The sequence below is a fragment of the Eriocheir sinensis genome, unplaced genomic scaffold (genome assembly GCF_024679095.1).
Source record: "Eriocheir sinensis breed Jianghai 21 unplaced genomic scaffold, ASM2467909v1 Scaffold845, whole genome shotgun sequence".
NCBI classification, from domain to species: Eukaryota; Metazoa; Arthropoda; class Malacostraca; order Decapoda; family Varunidae; genus Eriocheir; species Eriocheir sinensis.
Genome location: NW_026112214.1, coordinates 152,501 through 166,055, shown reverse-complemented (window position 1 = coordinate 166,055; position 13,555 = coordinate 152,501). Strand labels below are relative to the sequence as shown.

The window sequence follows — 13,555 nt, the reverse complement described above, 5'->3', positions numbered from 1 at the left end:
TTTCATCCTCTTTTTCACCCTGATATAGATGTGACACCCTTTCTTCACCCTAAACTACTACTACTACTACTACTACTACTACTACAACTAAAATAATAATAATAATAATAATAATAATAATAATAATAATAATAATAATAATAATAATAATGGTAATAATTTAAAACCATATCTATAGCCCTTTACTTCCTACTCTCTCTCTCTCTCTCTCTCTCTCTCACAGGGAGGGGGAATGGCACAGCGACCCCCCCTCTGTGGCCCCCCTCTGAAATTTAGTTGTGTGTGTTAATATATGCTTGAGGAGGCACACTTACACACACACACACACACACACACACACACACACACACACACACACACGCACGCACGCACATGCACACACAAACTCTCTCACACACACACACACACACACACACACACACACACACACACACACACACACACAGGACGATAAAACAAACAAACAAACAAACAAACAAACAATCCCTTGAAATACATATAATAACAACAACAACAACAACTACTACTACTACTACTACTACTACTACTACTACTACTACTACTACTACTACCACACTTAAAACAATAACAGAAACAGGAAGAAAATGCAACAGAGAGAGAGAGAGAGAGAGAGAGAGAGAGAGAGAGAGAGAGAGAGAGAGAGAGAGAGAGAGAGAGAGATAATGGTCGCAAGAAAACAAGAGATCCCGGAATTCATTTACTTAAGTACCGATGCGATCCCCTTAACAACATCAACATCAACAACAACAACAACAACAACAACAACAGGAAAATTAGTTCAAGAAAATAGGTTTTGTGTGGGAAGAAAAAAAATGTTGAGGAAGAGGAGGAGGAGGAAGAGGAGGAGGAGGAGGAGGAGGAGGAGGAAAAGAACAAGAAAAACAAGAACTAGCAGAGAAAGAAGAGGAAGAGGAGGAGGAGGAGGAGGAGAAGGAGGAGAAGGAGAAGGAAGAAGTAAAACAAGAAAAAGACGAAGAACAAGAACAAGAAAAAGAAGAACTGAAGGAGGAGGAGGAGGAGGAAAAGGAGGAGGAGGAGGAGGAGGAAAAGGAAGAGAAGAGAAGAAGAGGAGGAGGAGGAGGAGGAGGAAAGAAAAGGGAGATGATATATTACGATAAACGAAAAACTATTATTATTATTATTATTATTATTATTATCTTCATCATTATCATCGTCACTTCAACAGAAAACCTCCAACAAAGGATAAACTCAACCATCCCTTCCGGTATAATTAACATGACCATAATTGTCGCTGTTATTTTCAGGGCATACTGTAGAATAATAATTACATATACCATCGCTTATTATTTATTTATTTATACATTTACTTCCTTTTCTACCGTTCACTGTTTAAGAAGATTGTCGATTTGCCGTAGTGAGGAATTCAGCAAACGATATAGTATTATTTTCTCTCCTTCCTTTCTAAATAAAACTAGTAAAAAGTAACATAAAAGAATGATAGGCTGTAAGTTGTTATGTTAGCATCGTTTTTCTTTTTCCCGATGGTCGTGGAAATACATTATGAATAGATCGTAGCAGGGAATGAAAAAGAAACGTTATATTATTTACTCTATTTTTCTTTACTCACTAATAAACATAAAGGAACTAACAAAATATAAATAAAACACTAACAAAATAAAAAACAAAGGCTATGGAATTATTAGGCTATCCTCTTTTTCTCTTTTCATTTCTTTTTTTTATCTTTTCTTTCTTTTCAAATTCCAGGTTCGTAGAAATTAAGAAATAAACGTTTTAGTATATCCTTTAGTCTTTCCTTTCTCAATAAAACAAGTCAATAAAAATAGGCTCTAGAATTCATTAGGCTACCATTGTTTCCTCATTCTTTTTTACTCCTGTCCGCTAAACAAGATTGCCGGTTCGTAGAAATTAAGAAATAAACGTGATAAAATTTATTTTGTCTTTACTTTCTCAACAATAAAACTAATAAAAAGATATGCTCCAGAATTTATTAGGCAACCATCGTTTTCTCTTTCTTTTTACTACTGGCCGCTAAAAAGAAGATTGCAGATTCGTAGAAATTAAAAAATGAACGTTGAAATCTATCTTTTTGTCTTTCCTTTCTCAATAAAACCAATAAAAAGATAGGCTCCAGAATTTATTAGGCTACCATCGTTTTCTCTTTCTTTTTACTACTGGGCGCTAAAAAGAAGATTGCAGATTCGTGGAAATTAAAAAATGAACGTTGAAATCTATCTTTTTGTCTTTCCTTTCTCAACAATAAAACTAATAAAAAGATATGCTCCAGAATTTATTAGGCTACCATCGTTTTCTCTTTCTTTTTACTACTGGCCGCTAAAAAGAAGATTGCAGATTCGTAGAAATGAAAAAATGAACGTTGAAATCTATCTTTTTGTCTTTCCTTCTCAACAATAAAACTAATAAAAAGATATGCTCCACAATTTATTAGGCTACCATCGTTTCCTCTTTCTTTTTTACTGCTGTCCGCTAAACAAGATTGCAGGAGGTTCGTAGAAGTTAAGAAATTAACGTTGTAGTATATCCTTTTGTCTTTCCTTTCTCAATAAAACGAGTAAAAATAGAAAGGCTACAGAATTAATTAGGCTACCATCGTTTTCTCTTTCTTTTTTACTAATTGCCGCTAAACAAGATTGCAGATACGTAGAAATAAAAATTGAACGTTACAGTATATCTTTTTATCATTCCTTTCTCAATAAAACAAATAAAAATAGAAAGACTCCAGAATCACTAGGCTACCATCGTTTTCTCTTTCTTTTTTATTGCTGTCCGCTAAACAAGATTGCAGGAGGTTCGTAGAAATTAAAAAATGAACGTTGAAATCTATCTTTTTGTCTTTCCTTTCTCAACAATAAAACTAATAAAAAGATATGCTCCAGAATTTATTAGGCAACCATCGTTTTCTCTTTCTTTTTTACTGCTGTCCGCTAAACAAGATTGCAGGAGGTTCGTAGAAGTTAAGAAATGAACGTTGTAGTTTCTTTTTGTCTTTCCTTTCTCTATAAAACGAGTAAAAATAGAAAGGCTACAGAATTAGTCGTACACCGTCTCCTTCTTCACTGCTGGCCGCTAAGGAAGACTGCCAACTCGTGGAAATAAAGAATTCAACATTATATTATTTTCTTCTCTTTTTCCTTTCCCAGCAAACCAAGTAGGCCTATAAAACAGAAAAATGGGCTCTCTAAATAGTAGGCAACCATCGTTATTCTCTTTTGTCGATGTCCATTTTAAAAGATGGTTGCGATTCGTGAAAAAATATGGAATTACACAATATATAATTTTTCTCTCTCTTTCCTTTCTCAGTAAAACAAGTAAGAAAAGAAGATAGGTTCTAAAATTAGTAGGCTACGTGTCGTCATTTCCTATTTCTTTTTATCCAATGGCCGATTAAGATTTTCGATTCGTGGTTGTAATAGAGAATTCAATATAGTATTATTTTTTCCGTCTTTCATTTCTCAATAAAAAAAGGAAAACCAGGAAAAGTAAGGCCTAGAACAGACATTATAAAACAGTTCATCGCCCAAGAACACATATCTGACAAGTCTTTCGTAGGAGTTGTGGGCATTTCCAGAGGTAGTTTTATGACCCTGGTGGTAGTTGGGTATTGGGGCTGTTTTCTTCCTTTCCATCCTTTCCCTTTCTGTTCTTCATCCCCTTTTCCTCTCTTCATCTTCCTTCCCTTTCATTCTTTCATATATCATTTTTTCATCTTTCTCTTCTCTCCTCCGCAAACACATGAACCCTCCCTCGCTTCCTCTCTTCCTCCTCCCTATCCTTCCCCTCCTCCATGATCCATTCCATTCTTCCTCAGTGTATGGTAGAGCAGAGGGGAGGAAAGGACCCGAGGATGCAAACACAAAACCGTTCTCGCTAATCTGGGCCTCGCTACAATAGGCTACCGTCGTTCTCTCTTTCTTTTTCCTGTTCGCTGTTAAGATTTTCGGTTTCTTGTAATAAATAACTCAACATGCATTATCATATCTTTTCCTCTTTTCTGTCCCACTTCAACATATAAGAAAAAAAAGGGATTATGTACAATACGGTATAAGGTTATGTAGTGTAAGTAGGCTACCGTCATTTCGCTGTTAAGATTTTCGATTTCTTGTAATAAATAACTCAATAAGCATTATCATATCTTTTCCTCTTTCCTTTCCCACTTCAACAAATAAGAAAAAAAAGGGATTATGTACAATACGGTATAAGGTATTGTAGAATAAGTAGGCTATCGTCATTTTCTGTCTTTTTTCCTGTGCGCTGTTAAGATTTTCGGTTTCTTGTAATAAAAAACTCAACAAGCATTACATAATATTTTCCTCTTTCCCACTTAAGCAAATAAGAAAAAAAAGGATAATGTACAATACGGTATAAGATAATGTTGAATGAGTAGGCTATACCGTCATTTCCTCTTTCGTTATATATATTCACGCTGTCAGATTAATTAAGACTGTCGGTTCGTAGCCTAGTTATGTATATTTCATCAAACGTTATATCTTTTTTTCTCTCTTTTTCCTCACTCACTGAACAATGTAAAAACAAGACTGATATGTACGATTATATTATCCCTTCATTTTTATTTTCCACTCGTCGCTTAAGAAGATTACAATTCGTGGAAATAAGGAATTCCACAAACGTTCTAACATAATCATTCCTCTCTCTCCTTTCTCCGTGAATGATAAAAATAAGAAATAAAAAACCCAGCATCCCACATCCCTTTGTCACACGATTATATTTACTTTACTGAAGAATTGTGTCTCGTTACTTTTAAAATTCTACTTTCAGTGTTTCCCGGTAGATAGCGCCACAGGCAGATCACACATGTCCTCCTTTTCCATCGCTTCCCGTCCTCTGTATCTTTCTCTGTCCTGCCAACCTCCAGCGTGTTCCTTCCCTTCACCGTGAAAGCAAAAAACACTCACGGCAACCCAACTCATCTCCTTGGTGGACTTGGGAAACACGTCGGTATTGTCAAACGCTACCGACTCTTGTATCAACTATATACAAAAGCCAAAATATACATAAGTCAGGTTCTTGTGAGTGATAATTTAGGTTCACGGTACAGAAGAAGGGTCAAACTATCACCAGGGTCATAAAACTAACCCTGGAAATGCCCAGAACTCCTACGAAAGCCTTGTCAAATGTGTGGGTATTTAGGTTCGTGGTACAGAAGGGTCAAACTACCACCAGGGTCATAAAACTATACCCCTGGAAATGCCCAGAACTCCTACGAAAGCCTTGTCAAATGTGTGGGTATTTAGGTTCGTGGTACAGAAGAAGGGTCAAACTACCACCAGGGTCATAAATATACCACTGGAAATGCCCACAACTCCTACGAAAACCTTGTCGAATATGTCTACTTGGGCGACGAACTGTTTTTTTAATACGACCAAATATAGTCATAAGAACCGAAAACGTTTGAAAATACGGGATTAGAAACACAGTAATTGAATATACTTTGCCCACCTGAACAGTATGACCATGAAAGGGGGGGTAGGGGAGGAAAAAGGGAAAGGAAATGTGGGAGAGAAACTGGAAGGGAAGATAGCGAGTTATAATAAGCGATTGGCCTATCCCTAATGACGACGCAGGAGGAGCAGAAGGAGGAGGAGGAGGAGGAGGAGGAGGAGAGGTAGTATTATGATGAGAGAAGAAGAGAGTAAGAAGAATGAGTGTAATTAAGTGATGATTACAGGAGATTGACGATAAAAGACAAAAGAATGAAGATAAAAGACGGGATTGCTCTCAAATTAAAGGTGTCACGATCAACAGGTATATGAACAGAGGTGTTGACAGGTGACGGTGCTTTTGAAAGATGAAGAGACAGATTGTGGATTTTTTGTTTTATCTTTTCTACGCTTTCCTTTTCATTTTTTTTCAACATCGTCAACTATTCATTATTTATTTATTTACTTTCATTTATTTATTTTTATTGTATATTCGTGTTTTCGATTCGGCGCCGAGTTTTTGTTGTCGCCGAAACCGAAAAATGAGGAAAAGAAAAATCATAAAAGAAAATGGGATAAAATGAGAAAAATATAAATTAAAATACATACGAAATCAATTCAAATAAAAAAAATACAAGAAAACAGAAACAGAATAAAATCGAAAATGATAATATAAAAAAATAAATGAAAATAAAACAATAAATAAGAAAATACAGCAATAATGAAAAATAAAAGTACACAAAACAATACAACACGACAAAAAGACAATGATGATAAATAAATAGAGATAAATAAATAAATAAATAAATAAAAATAGAACAAGAAATACGAAAATAGAGAAAAAAAATAAAAATAAAAGTACATAAAATAATAATACAATAAAAATACGGTGATAAAAATAACAAAAATAGAAAACAAAAAAATTAAGCAAAATAAAATAAAATAAATAAAAATGAAAAACAATAGAAATAAAATATATATAAAAAAAACAATAAAATACAAAAAAAAAGATGAGCAATAGAAAAAAAAAAACTCAATAGAATACAATAAAATAAATATATATGAAACACAACAACAACAACAACAACAACAAAATCAACAGGTAAACAAGACGGAGCGTACAGGTGTGTCGGCTAATTACCAGGTATCCACAGGTAGCCGACATAATTAACGCCTTTCCACCTGCCTTCACTTTTACTTTCTTTTCTCTCCTTTTTCTCTCTTCCTTTCTTTTCTCAGCAACAAGTTATGGAGATTTTTTTATTTATTTATTTTCTTTGTCTTCCATTGAGAGAGAGAGAGAGAGAGAGAGAGAGAGAGAGAGAGAGAGAGAGAGAGAGAGAGAGAGAGAGAGAGAGAGAGAGAGAACAGAGAAACAGACAAAACACACATATTCATAAAGACACAAACACACACAACCACACACAAACAAACAAACAAACAAACAACAAAAAAGGAAGGAAAATATGAAGATAAGTTAGATTGCAATAAAGGAAAATAAGAAAACAAAACAAAGAAAAAGAAAAAAAACACCAAAAAAAGAAAGGGTATTGTTAAAGGAATTACAAAAAAAAAAAAAGAAAAAAAGAGTTGGGTGGGAGCTCTGAGGGCGACACACACACACACACACACACACACACACACACACACACACACACACACACACGAAATCGCCTAATAACCAGCCAATATATATAATCTCTCTCTCTCTCTCTCTCTCTCTCTCTCTCTCTCTCTCTCTCTCTCTCTCTCTCTCTCCGGATAATTCTCTAATCTCTCCACCCAATTACAGGAAGGAAAATGAATTCACTAAGACGAGAGAAGGAGGTAATGGAGGTAAAGTGGAGGAAAGGGGGGGGAGAGGGATGGAGAGAAGGGGGGAGGGGGAGGGGAGAGATAGAAATGGAGGGAGAAGGAAAAGAAGAAAAGAAAGAAATAGAAGGGAAAGAAATGGATTGACTGGGAAAAGATACGGAAACGAAGAGGGAAAGGAAAAAGAAGGGAAAGAAATTGACTGACAGGGAAAAGATCAGGAAAAGAAGAGGGAAAGGAAAAAGAAGAAGGGAAAGAAATTGACTGACAGGGAAAAGTTCAGGAAAAGAAGGAAGTGAAATAGAAATGAAAGGAATGGATAGACAGGGAAAAGACAAGGAATAAAAGAAGAAAAATAATGAAACAGAAATGAAAGAAATGGATTGACAGGGAAAAAAGACAAAGAAGAAAACAAAGAAAAGAATGAAACAGAAGTGAAAGAAATGGATCGAAAAAAAAGAAAAGATGAGGCAATGAAAGGAAAAAATGAAGTAAAATGAAATGAAAAATAAAGAATTGAAAAGTAAGAAAAGAAAAGACAAGAAAATAAAGGAAAAATGAAGAGGAAAGAAAAGGAAGAGAGGAAAAAAAGATTGAAAGGGAAGAGAAGGTAAGGGAATGAAGGAGGAAGAAGGAGAGGGAGAGAAAGTAGGGAAGGAGGAAAAGGGAGAGAAGGAAGGAAGGGAGAGGAGGAAAGAAGAAACAGTAGCGGAGGAGTGGAGAGAAAGACGGGGAGGGAAGGAGAGAAAGCAGGAGGGAAGAAAGAGTAGGGGGGAGTTAAAGGAAGAGGAGTGGAGAGAAAGAAGGGGAGGGGGAAAGGTGGAGGGGAAGTAAGGGGGAGGGAAAGGAGAGAAGGTAGGGGAGGAAAGAGTGGGGAGGGAGGAAAACGCGGAGAAGGGGAGGGAAGGGGCGGTGGAGAGAGCGACAAGGGGCGGGCGGGAAGAGAGGAAGGGAGGTAAGATGGGGGAGTGGAGGGAAAAGTGGAGAGAAAAAGGTGGAGAGAAGGAGGAAAGGAAAAATGGAGCGAGGAAAGTGATTTATTATTATTATTATTATTATTATTATTATTATTATTATTTTCACTCCCCAGCAAATAACGTTCAAAGAGCAAGTTTCTGGGTTCCTATTGGCTAACACAATGCCTCAGTCTCTTACGTCACGGCCATTCTCTCCTCTGATTGGTCGAGTCCTTCCCTCCCTCCCTCCTGTGCTAAGCTGCCATTGGTCGACCGGCTCATGTCCTTATCAGTAACTGGCTGCTTGCGATTATGACGTCACGAGAGAGAGAGAGAGAGAGAGAGAGAGAGAGAGAGAGAGAGAGAGAGAGAGAGAGAGAGAGAGAGAGAGAGAGAGAGAGAGAGAGAGAGAGAGAGAGAGAGAGAGAGAGAGAGAGAGAGAGAGAGAGAGAGACCCACTAAAAAGATTGATCATTAGGGAAGAATTTCATTAAGAAGTGAGACAAAAAAGAGAGAGAGAGAGAGAGAGAGAGAGAGAGAGAGAGAGAGAGAGAGAGAGAGAGAGAGAGAGAGAGAGAGAGAGAGAGAGAGAGTAAAGGCAAACATTCAATCTCACAAGCAAAAAAGCAAAGTACGTGGGAGAATCCATAACACACACACACACACACACACACACGCACACACACACACAGAGCGGTTTTCAGGCATAACTTTTTTTTTTATATTCCAGAGAGAGAGAGAGAGAGATAGAGAGAGACTCAGGTGATACCTTAATTAAGTAAGTCTTTTGTGAGATAGATCACAAAACTTTAGCACCTCAGACAAGGCTCTCTCTCTCTCTCTCTCTCTCTCTCTCTCTCTTTTTTACTACTTAAGGTTAATGAGAGAAGAAGAAGAGGAGGAGGAGGAGGAGGAGGAGGAGGAGGACGGGTAAGAGGTGGAGGAGGAGGAAGAACAAGAAAATGAACACTTAGAAATAATAGAAAAGAAAAAAAGAAAAAAAAAAAGAAGAAGAAAAAGCAAACAGTATCAACGGAAGAAGAGGAAAGAAAAAAAAACAATGAGAAAAAGAAATAAAGAAAAATATGAAAAAAAGCAAAAGAAAAAAGCAGAAAATAGAAGATAATAATAAAAAAACGAGAGAGAGAGAGAGAGAGAGAGAGAGAGAGAGAGAGAGAGAGAGAGAGAGAGAGAGAGAGAGAGAGAGAGAGAGAGAGAGAGAGAGAGAGAGCAAATGAAAACAGAAAAAAATATTAAAAGAAAACAAAAAAGAAATGAAAAAACAAGGAAATGAGAAAAAGAGAAAGAAGGGAAGGGAAAGGAAGAGAGAGAGAGAGAGAGAGAGAGAGAGAGAGAGAGAGAGAGAGAGAGAGAGAGAGCAAATGAAAACAGAAAAAAATATTAAAAGAAAACAAAAAAGAAATGAAAAAACAAGGAGATGAGAAAAGAGAAAGAAGGAAAGGAAGAGAGAGAGAGAGAGAGAGAGAGAGAGAGAGAGAGAGAGAGAGAGAGAGAGAGGGACGCCCGCAGCTAGGTAGGGTAGGGTCGGCGCAGCGCTCGTCGATCAATTAAAGAAAAACACTTGGGGCCTCCCTTGAAGGACATGCAAAGTTACGTTTTCTGTGATGAGTCAGCGGCCACAGAAAACGGAAGCAGAAATGGCAGTCTAAAATATATGGGTCTTTTTCTCTTTTATTTTCTTTATGGTGCAGTGGAAGTGTTGGTATCCCTCGTTTTCTGTGTCTATTTTGTTCTTTTTTATCCCTTTTTCTCTATGTCTTCTTCTTATCTATATTTCGCTTTCTTGTGTGTGTTCTTCCTTCAAACTATTTCCTTCCCTTATTCTTTCTTTTTTCTTCATTTAAGGGCAGGATAGAGAGACTGACAGGAATAGTAATTTGTATATGTGTTTCTTTGTATAGCTTTTTCTGCTCTTCAAATGTCTCCTCTCCTCTCCTCCTCCTTATTCAAATCTTCATTCTCTCCTTCTCTCCTTCTTTTTCTCCTCCTCCTTCCTCTTCTTTTTCTCCTCTTCCTTCCATCTCTCTTCCTCCTTCTTCTATGTTCAGCCTCTCCTTCTCCTTCCCTTCTTTTCCTCCTCCTCTTCCTTCCTCTTCTCCTCCTCCTCCTTCATTTGTTTAGCCCTTCCAATTCCTCCCTTCTTCCTCCTCCTTCTTCATAAGTTGTCTCTCCTTCTCCTTCCCTCCTTTTCCTCCTCCTCTTCCTTCCTCTTCTCCTCCTCCTCCTCCTTCATTTGTTCAGCCCTTCCAATTCCTCCTCCATATTTCCATCCTTTCCTTCTTGTCTCCTTCCTTTTCTCCTCCTCCTCTTCCTTCCCCTTCATATATTCAATCAGTCTTTCCTTCCCCTTCCTCTTTTCCTTCTCTCCTACGCCTCATCCTCTTTCATCCCTCTATTTCCATCTTCTAATCTTTCTTTTCCTTCATCTTTTTCTTCTTCCTCAGTATACTTCTCTTCCTTCTATTCCTACACATCACCCTCTTTCATCCCTTTCTCTATTTCCATCTTCTTCTAATCTTTCTTTTCCTCCCTCTTCTTCTTTTTTCCTATGTATACTTCTCGTTTCATATTTCTCATTTCTTTCTCTTTTTTTTCTACTTTCAGGGCAGGATGGAGTTTGTGAGGTAAGTGTTTTGTGTATGTGTTCTAATTAATTAACCTCTATTTTTTTTTTTTTTTGTCTAATCTACCTCTTGTCTAGTGTTGGGGATCGTATAAGGATTGTGAGATAACTGTTTTGTGTATATTTTCCTCTCTCCATACTTATATATAACATATGAAATAAAATGAAAACAAAGAGTATTAAAAAAAGCAGAAATATATGAAATGAAAAAGGAGGAATATAAAAGGAAAACAGAAAGAGGACCCGAAGAGGAAATGAAATATGAAATGAAATACAAGAACGTTAGATAAAACTTATACAAAACGGCTTGATGGAAAACCTTGACGGAAAATGTAAAATGTGAAAGGGAAAAAACAGGAAAAAGAAGATGTTAGCAAGTAAAAACGATGCGCAGAGAGAGAGAGAGAGAGAGAGAGAGAGAGAGAGAGAGAGAGAGAGAGAGAGAGAGAGAGAGATTTAGGCCTATAGTGGAGCTCCGCCTGTGTGTTCCTATTACTAACGACCTCACTCACTTTCATAATGTTCACGTAGGCCTAAGCGTTGATCCAGTCATTCTTCACGCTTAACACACACACACACGCACACACACACACACACACACACACACACACAGGCCGCCATTCGAGCTCATCCGTCCATGCCAGCGAAAAAAAAAAGTATAATTTCCAAAGTAGATTTCCGCCTCTCTGATTTATATATGAACTCCCCTACACACACACACACACACACACACACACACACACACACACACACACACACACACACACACATCTTCCCTCTTTCCCTTTCATTCCTTTCCCTTTCTCTTCTTCTGTTCCCTCTTTTCCCTTCCTTTTCTTTCTGTTTCCTTCCTTTCCTTTTCTTCTTCCCTTCTATTCCTCTTTCCCTTCCTTTTCTTTCTGTTTCCTTCCTTTTCCTTTCCTTTCCTTTTTCCCTTCTATTCCCTTTTCCTCTGTTCCCTTTTTTCCTTCCATTCTTTTCCTTTCCTTTGCTTTCTTTTCCCATCCTTTTCTTTCCTCTCTTCATTCGCTTCCACCCTTTCTGTCTGTCTAACTCTCTCTCTCTCTCTCTCTCTCTCTCTCTCTCTCTCTCTCTCTCTCTCTCTCTCTCTCTCTCTCTCTCTCTCTCTCTCTCTCTCAAAACATAAGCACAGGGATAATTTTACATACAATTTATATTCAACTAAAAGAAAATAACAATAAAAACATTTAGCATCAGTTCTCGATAACATAAACTCACACACGTTTATATATTTAGTTAAAAAGAACATCGTACATATATTTAGCAAGTTATTTAAAAGCTAATAGAGGAGTGTTTCTATAGATGTTTGAAGGGTAAATATTGTTTAAGTTGCTCTCGCAGTTAATGAAGAAAAAGGTCAACACAAAGAGAGAGAGAGAGAGAGAGAGAGAGAGAGAGAGAGAGAGAGAGAGAGAGAGAGAGAGAGAGAGAGAGAGAGAGAGAGAGAACAAGGAACATGCTAAAACAATGAGAGAGAGAGAGAGAGAGAGAGAGAGAGAGAGAGAGAGAGAGAGAGAGAGAGAGAGAGAGAGAGAGAGAGAGAGAGAGAGAGAGAGAGAGAGAGACACAAAACAACACACACACACACACACACACACACACACACACACACACACACACACACACACACACACACACACACACACACACAACACCTGATATAGCAGAGAAGTCACAAACAAGGCAATCGGTCGAACAAACAGACAAACAAACAAACACTTGACAAACACAACAAGGCACGTGACCCCCCTCCCCCCCCTCCCTATAAACAAACAAACAAACAAACAAACATTGACTACTCATTGCACTCTCTTCCCTTCCCTTTCCCTTTCCTTCTGTTCCCTTCCCTTTCCCTTTTATGCTCCTCCCTTCCTCTCTTCCCTTCCCTTCCTTCTCCTAATCTTCCGTCCCTTCCTTTCTAATTCCCTTCCCTTCTCTTCCTCTTCCCTTCCTTCCCCTTTCCTTATCTTCCTCTCTGTTTCCCTTCTCTTCCCTTCCTTTCCTTCTGTTCCCTTCTCTTCCCTTCCCTTCTTCCTTTCTCTAATCTTCCTTCCTCTCTTCATTCATTCCCGCCCTCTCTGTCTGTCTAATTTAATTCACCACCCATAATTCTCTCTCTCTCTCTCTCTCTCTCTCTCTCTCTCCTACACCCTCCCTTTCACCCCATTTTCTTTTTTTCACTCTCAACTCACACCACAATCAAACTCACACCCTATTTTTCACCCTAATTCACTGCCTTCACCCTTTTCTTAGATCTTATTTTCAACCGTTCCTCTCACACCTTATTCTCACCCTTTCACACCCTTATTTTCACCCTTCTTCACCCTCGTTCACCCTTCAGATCATATATTCACACTTTCTCCCTTTCCGAATTTCCACCTTTTCTCTCCCACCCTAAATCTCACCCTTTCCTTCACACTTTCTCGTTCACCCTTCTCTACCTCACTCGTGCACTTCTTCTTCACCCTTCTTTCACTCTCACCCTCATGCACCCCTTCTTCAACCCTCCCTCACCCTAACTCACCCTCTCCTTCACCCCTATCACCCTAGCTTTCTCTCATACACCCCTCCTTTCACCCCTCTCTATAACTCTTCCTTCCTTTCACTCAAAAACACCCTTCCTCCCTCTTCCGTCACCCTAACTCACTCTCAAATCCCTCCTC

General features: G+C 38.0%; 1 protein-coding gene across 1 annotated transcript in view; it reads right to left on the bottom strand.

The window, feature by feature from the left end:
- LOC126994669 (coiled-coil domain-containing protein AGAP005037-like) overlaps nt 1-13,555 on the bottom strand; it is a gene marked incomplete at its 3' end in the record, with an annotated part of 29,984 nt that overhangs the window by 16,171 nt on the left and 258 nt on the right. The gene's annotated exons all lie outside the window — the stretch shown is intronic.